Here is a 6,152-nt window from a genome sequence, read left to right on the forward strand (position 1 = left end):
AATTGGATTATTGATATATATAAATGTTATATTTATGTAGATATAAAGTTTAAACAAGTTTCAAAATAATCAAAGGATTAGGATCGAATCAAAGCAAGGCTAAGGTGAGTACAATTTAATATGTACTTATGTTATAGAACGAACATTGGCTCACGATGAGCCAGTGACGGAGTTACCATGGTAAGAAGTAACTCTTAAAATGTTATGGTATGTGACATGATTTACATGATTATATATATGAACATAAGTAAACAAGACATGACATAGGTGCTTAAATAAGAACATGAGAAATAAAATAAGATGTGTGATAAGGATACAGAGAATGAAATGAATGACATGAAAGGTATGTATGTTTGATTATATGAGTGATATATGTGATGTATTGGAAATATATGAGAATAAGAGATGACATGATTTGTATGATGTATGAATTCATGAGTAAAGGCATATGTGAATATAATTTGTATACATTATATGTCAGGTGAACATAAAAGGATAGAGCATGTTATATGATATGAGATTAAGTGATACGAGCTATATGGCATATGAATATGAAATCATATGATAAGTGTTATGAATTATACAAAAATAAACTACATGATGATATGCACAGGTGATATGATAAATATGTTTACACATGCATATGGTATGTGACAGAAGAGAAAGAAATGTGATAAAGAGCTATGTGAAAGAACGAATGATATGAAATGTATAAATGATAATGCCCATGTTATATGATATGAGAGCTAGTGGTATAGTTGGCATGCCAAGAGTTGAGGGTTACTTATGTTCTAAGGAACATATGGACAGTTTACCTAGGTTCTTCGGGACCTATGGACAGTTACCGAGGTTCTTTAAGACCTCTGGATAGGTCCTTCGGGACAAATTTCATATGCCACTCAGTGGGACTTATACGAACTGTGGTGACAGCAATAGTGCACAAACTCAATGTACTCGAATACCTTGAGTTCTCAATAATGTACATAGGCCTATAAAAGATATCAAAAGTATTTGCATTATTATATGATATCGTGATATTATTGTTTACACTGAATTATTTGTGTACCTGAGCTAATAAAGAGATAATGATCACTACAATATATGTTATGTATATGCTTTTGGTGATATGAAATGTTTATAGTTTTATTATATGTTTTATATACCTCACTAAGTCATCGACTTAGCGTGTGATTGTTTCACACGTAGGTTCCGAGAAGAGGAAGATTGGTAAAAATTATGCAATACATGCGAATTTCTCCTTTCCAAAGATCAAATCAGAAAAGAATGAAATAGTATGTATTTTGTAATAATAATAGTAGTTAGCATGTAATAAATATTTGAATTCGATATGTTTTTAATGGTTTGTAAAATCATATGATCGAATTTTGTAATGAGTTTAAATGTTTTGATATTTTGTACGAAAAAGGTTTTGAAAAGTCAATATGACATCTCGGACAAGTATTCGGGTCGGATACGGGTTGGGGTGTTACACATCTATTACTAGAAAAATGGAAATCTCTCGAAATCTCTTACAAAGTCTAGGAATGTTTTGCCAAGGCACCAGGCAATCTCTCAAAAGCTCTTATAGTGTCAAAGCAAAATATTAAAACAATGAACAAAACAACATTAAACATGATCAAACTTCATCATTCATTAACATTCGAATAACGTTTCATCAAAACAATAACCAACACCAAGTAAAACAGTTCATGGTGCGGCAAATATAATTCAAAGTAAACATTCAGTACAAGCCCTTTAAGCGAAATGGAAATTAAGAACAAATGAAGAAACACTCCCAAACAGAGCTCTGTCGTGACATTCTGACCGCCACCATACCTGCTCCAACGGCCACCCTCTCTCGAGGGCTTGACCGCTGCTCTGATGAAGCCCGACTATAGAGGGAACCAAGGTCGGTCGAGTGGGGGAACGGCATAAAATAAGGTGTTGTAGCCACTTACTCCAAGCCTAGGTTATATCCTCTCCTTGATTGTCTCTCTTTTTGACAGCTATAATGAGGTATTTATAGTGGGAATTTCTAGGGTTTTGTGTCCTTGGAAATTCCCTAAATACCTTCATTGACTTACCCATCTTATGAATGACATAGCAGCTGAAAGTGGTCAATTTCCTTGATGAGGGCATGATTGCATGTGAGGATGAAGCTGGGAAAATGAAGTCAGTAATTGTTGAACCACGTCAGATCTACAAGATAAATCTCACCTCGGCAAGAAAAATATGTTCCTCGTTGTCATCTTTTTATGTTCCTCTAGCCCTAGTAAATTGTTTTGTCTCGGCAAATAAATTCTTCCTTAGTTATTTCCTACATCAACACAGCCAACAAGGAACCTTCCTCCTCAGCAGCATCGATTAAGCCAAATAAATCTTGCATAGGCAAAACTTATCCACCATATGTAAATATGACCTAAATGCAACTAAAATGCTATGACAATGACTTTTAGACACACAATAACTTAAGTAAAAATACCTAAAATATCGTATTTTATGAAGTTATCAATGTCTTGTCCATCGCAGAATGAGGTGGACTAACATCCCCAGTGAAGAGCTCATAACGAGAAGAACTCACAGCTGGATAAGCAGTAATCACGTTGAAAAATGGTGTTTTGTGTCTTTGCTCTATTCCAATTCCACTGTTTTGTGTCTTTGCTCTATTCCAATTCCACTGCAATAAGAAAAGAGGGCAGCTACAGTTACCATTTTTCAACCATTATTATATTATTATTATTCACATACAAACTCAGGCCTAATATTTAAACCCTAATATATCATCTCCTTGGGTAGCCGCTGGTTTTTTTTCATGGTGGGGGAGATATTTTTAGTTTGAATTTCAAAGGGGGATAACTCATTTAATGGGTGTTACTTCTGAGGAGGCCACCTCATCAATCCAAGTCAACTAACACAAATCAATCTCATCCATTGATAATGCTTGATCTAAGGGTCCTTATTTCATGGATCCTTGTCAAACAAACACAAAGTGATATGGACCCTTAGTTAAAATTTGGATCTAAAGGCTCTCATGTTGCCACATCATTGATCTATGCCAATAAGCACAAATCAATGTGAACCATTGGATCTAAATTTGATCTAATGGCCAAGGATTGCCCTGTTAAATATAACCATTGGTGTTCCCTCCACTGACGCATCACCGGTTGATCACCGCTTGATCACCGGCGAGTCACCGGCATATGTGATACAATCGCCAATCTCTTCATCTTCCTCATCGTGCTATCACCGTCCGTAACCCGTGAAGCCTGCCACCTTCACTGTTCCACCATCATCACCCCAGCAGGTCAAATCCAACCCAAAACCCCAAAAAATCTAGGGCATTAAAAACACAATCCATCATGCACAGTGAATGTCAGAAAACAAGTAGGATTAGGTTTTTTTTATTGTAAAATCTATGCAATCTTGGGTATAAAACCCAAAAATCAGTATGTAAAAAGGGATCTCCCCTCATTTTTTGAAGCAATACAAAAAGAAAAAAATTCAAGGTAAAAAAACACCCAATTTCTTTTCTTTTTTAGGAAAGTTTTGAAATAAAATATATATATATACACATAAAAAAGAAATAAGTCAAAGAGTTTACCTGAGAGGGGAGAGCTCCGTGTCATCAGGGGGCTCGCTGGAGTTATATGAACCAAAAGGTTGGATCTTAGTTTAGGGGTATCTAGGCCTTACTTATGGGGGGTTTTTGGCATTGATTTGTGTCTAAGTGGGTTGATCGGAGTGTTTTGGTTTATTTAGGATATTTTTAGGAACTCTTGCCACCGTTAGTTGTGGTTAGAGTGGTGTCGACATGGTGGCATTGGGCTTTGGTGGTTGTCGACCGAGAGAGAGTGAATGAGGGTAGAGAGATTTTTTTAGGTGTAGGTTAAAATTAAAAAAAGAAGAAGAAAATGTGCTTTATAGTAAAATTTTAGGGGTTATTTGCACTTAAATCCCCCTAAAGTTGTCGCGCTTTTGTATATTGGTTACCTACAATGACTGTTTTGATTTTAGTCTTAATTTATTTGTTATGATACTGTAATTTTCGTATTTTTTGTTTATTAGTGCATATTTGGCTTATAAAAAATGGAAAATCATCATTTAGTCCCCCTATTTTACTCGTGTTTTCACAATATGGTCATTTGTTCGTAATTTTTTATTATTATGTTCGAATACATGTACTTAGGTTGTAATTTTACATTTTTTGCATTTAATTAATTATTTCGGTTGAAATTTATGGGTTTTTTATGTTGAGATCCTCATACTTAATGCGTGAATTTACATTCTGGTCAATGGTTTTGTGCCTATTTATCTTATTTCAATTTTAATATCTTAATAGTGCTATTTCGTCATTTTTGTTTTTATTGAGTGTATTCTTGTTACAAAAGGAAGAATTGCACTTTGAACCCCTAAGTTGTGCGTGAATTTTCACTTAAGTCCCTATTTGTGTCTAATGTTATTTTATATCATCTGATTTTGGGTTTTTATTTTATTTTAATTCCTTACATTTTATTATTATCATTTCATTTAATTATTCCATTTATCAAGTGCACTGGTTTTCTAATTTTATCTTATTGTGCTTTATGTTTTATTATTATCCTTAATTCCTATAATTTGCCTTGATTTTAGTTTTCATTTTTTTCTTTTCTGGAAATATGCCTAACTTATGCTTTTCCCTATTTTAACTTATTATAGTTTTAGATAGTAACTTTGAATTAGTTAAGATTTATTGCCTTTGCATTATTAACTAAAATATTTAATTTATTCCTTTTGTGTACATATTAATCAATTAGTTTTCTACTTATTAATTTTCTTTAATGTAACCATATATGATATATGGAATTTTCTTTATATAAATATAAAACTATTTACATATATATTTGTTTATTAGATAACTTTACTTGATTTAGGGTGTAATTAAATTTGATGCATATTAGTTTTACGTATGTTTTACTTTATTGCTTAAAATTATTTTATTAATTATTTCAATTAAATGAATTAATTTCTTAGTTTTTAGTGTAATGAGAGCTTTAGATTTAGGTTATTATCGCCTAGACTCTAATTTAGGGAATATTTTGATTTTAGCTCTCGTATTTATATGCCCGAGGAATCATTTCGATTATTCGATTCAATAAAAAAGGATAATTAATTAGAATTAATAATTAAAGCCTTAACCTTAGCCTTTTCACACTTTAGTCCTTGAACTCTTAATTAGATATTCATTTGATCATAATTAATTATGATTTTTAATAATAAGAGTCTCTATTTTAGATAGAACTACACTTAGTCTTTAAATTTAGAAATAATCTGAATTGGCTTCCGCATTTAATATGCTCGGAGGACCAGCTCGATTTCGTCTAAATAATTGGTAAAAATCAATTAGGGTTAATATTAGAGACTCCATTTTAAGTGTAAATCTTTAGGCTCTCTAAGCTTCATAATTCAACACTTTAAGTTAGGGGAAGCCTTAATTAATTACCTAGTCAGTTAGGTTGGCATAATTGATTATTTGATTGCATTACGATTTAACAACTAAGGCAATGTTTATTTACCAAGGAATCAATGATATATCTCCTACAAGTATTCTCAAGGAGTGACTACGAGTGATTTCCGAAGTAGGTCGACACCCTTTCTAAGATCGCATCATGATTTCTTAAAATTAAGGTAATGTCCGGTTATTGGGCATAATAGTTGATCTCCCGCATTCATGCTAGGGGTGAGCACTATTGGCTTAAATAAACAAACATCCTTTTTAATTGTGCATTCATAGTGAATTTTCGATTAAATAAAATTTGAACTCAAAATTTCCAATTTTAAATATAGGGTAATCAACTAGGTACCGATTTTTGGGCGCTGTGGGGGTGCTAATCATTCCCCACGCGTAATTGACTCACGAACCTATTTTCTGGTTTTCGTAGACCCTAACTCAGTATTTTGATAAAACAAAAATGTTTTATTAAATTTATCTGGTTTTTATGGTGTCCGATCGGACCTTAAAATGATTGGTGGTGACTCATCACATTCCAAAATATTTTCAAAGAAAAATCCATAAGTCATACAAGTTTTTCTCCACCTGGGCGAAAAACGACGATGACAAATAAAAATGCACGACTTATAATGCTAGAATAATGATTTCAAGTCAAAGGATTGTA

Source organism: Hibiscus syriacus, unplaced genomic scaffold (assembly GCF_006381635.1).
Source record: "Hibiscus syriacus cultivar Baekdansim isolate YM2019G1 unplaced genomic scaffold, ASM638163v2 tig00109957_pilon, whole genome shotgun sequence".
NCBI classification, from domain to species: domain Eukaryota; kingdom Viridiplantae; phylum Streptophyta; class Magnoliopsida; order Malvales; family Malvaceae; genus Hibiscus; species Hibiscus syriacus.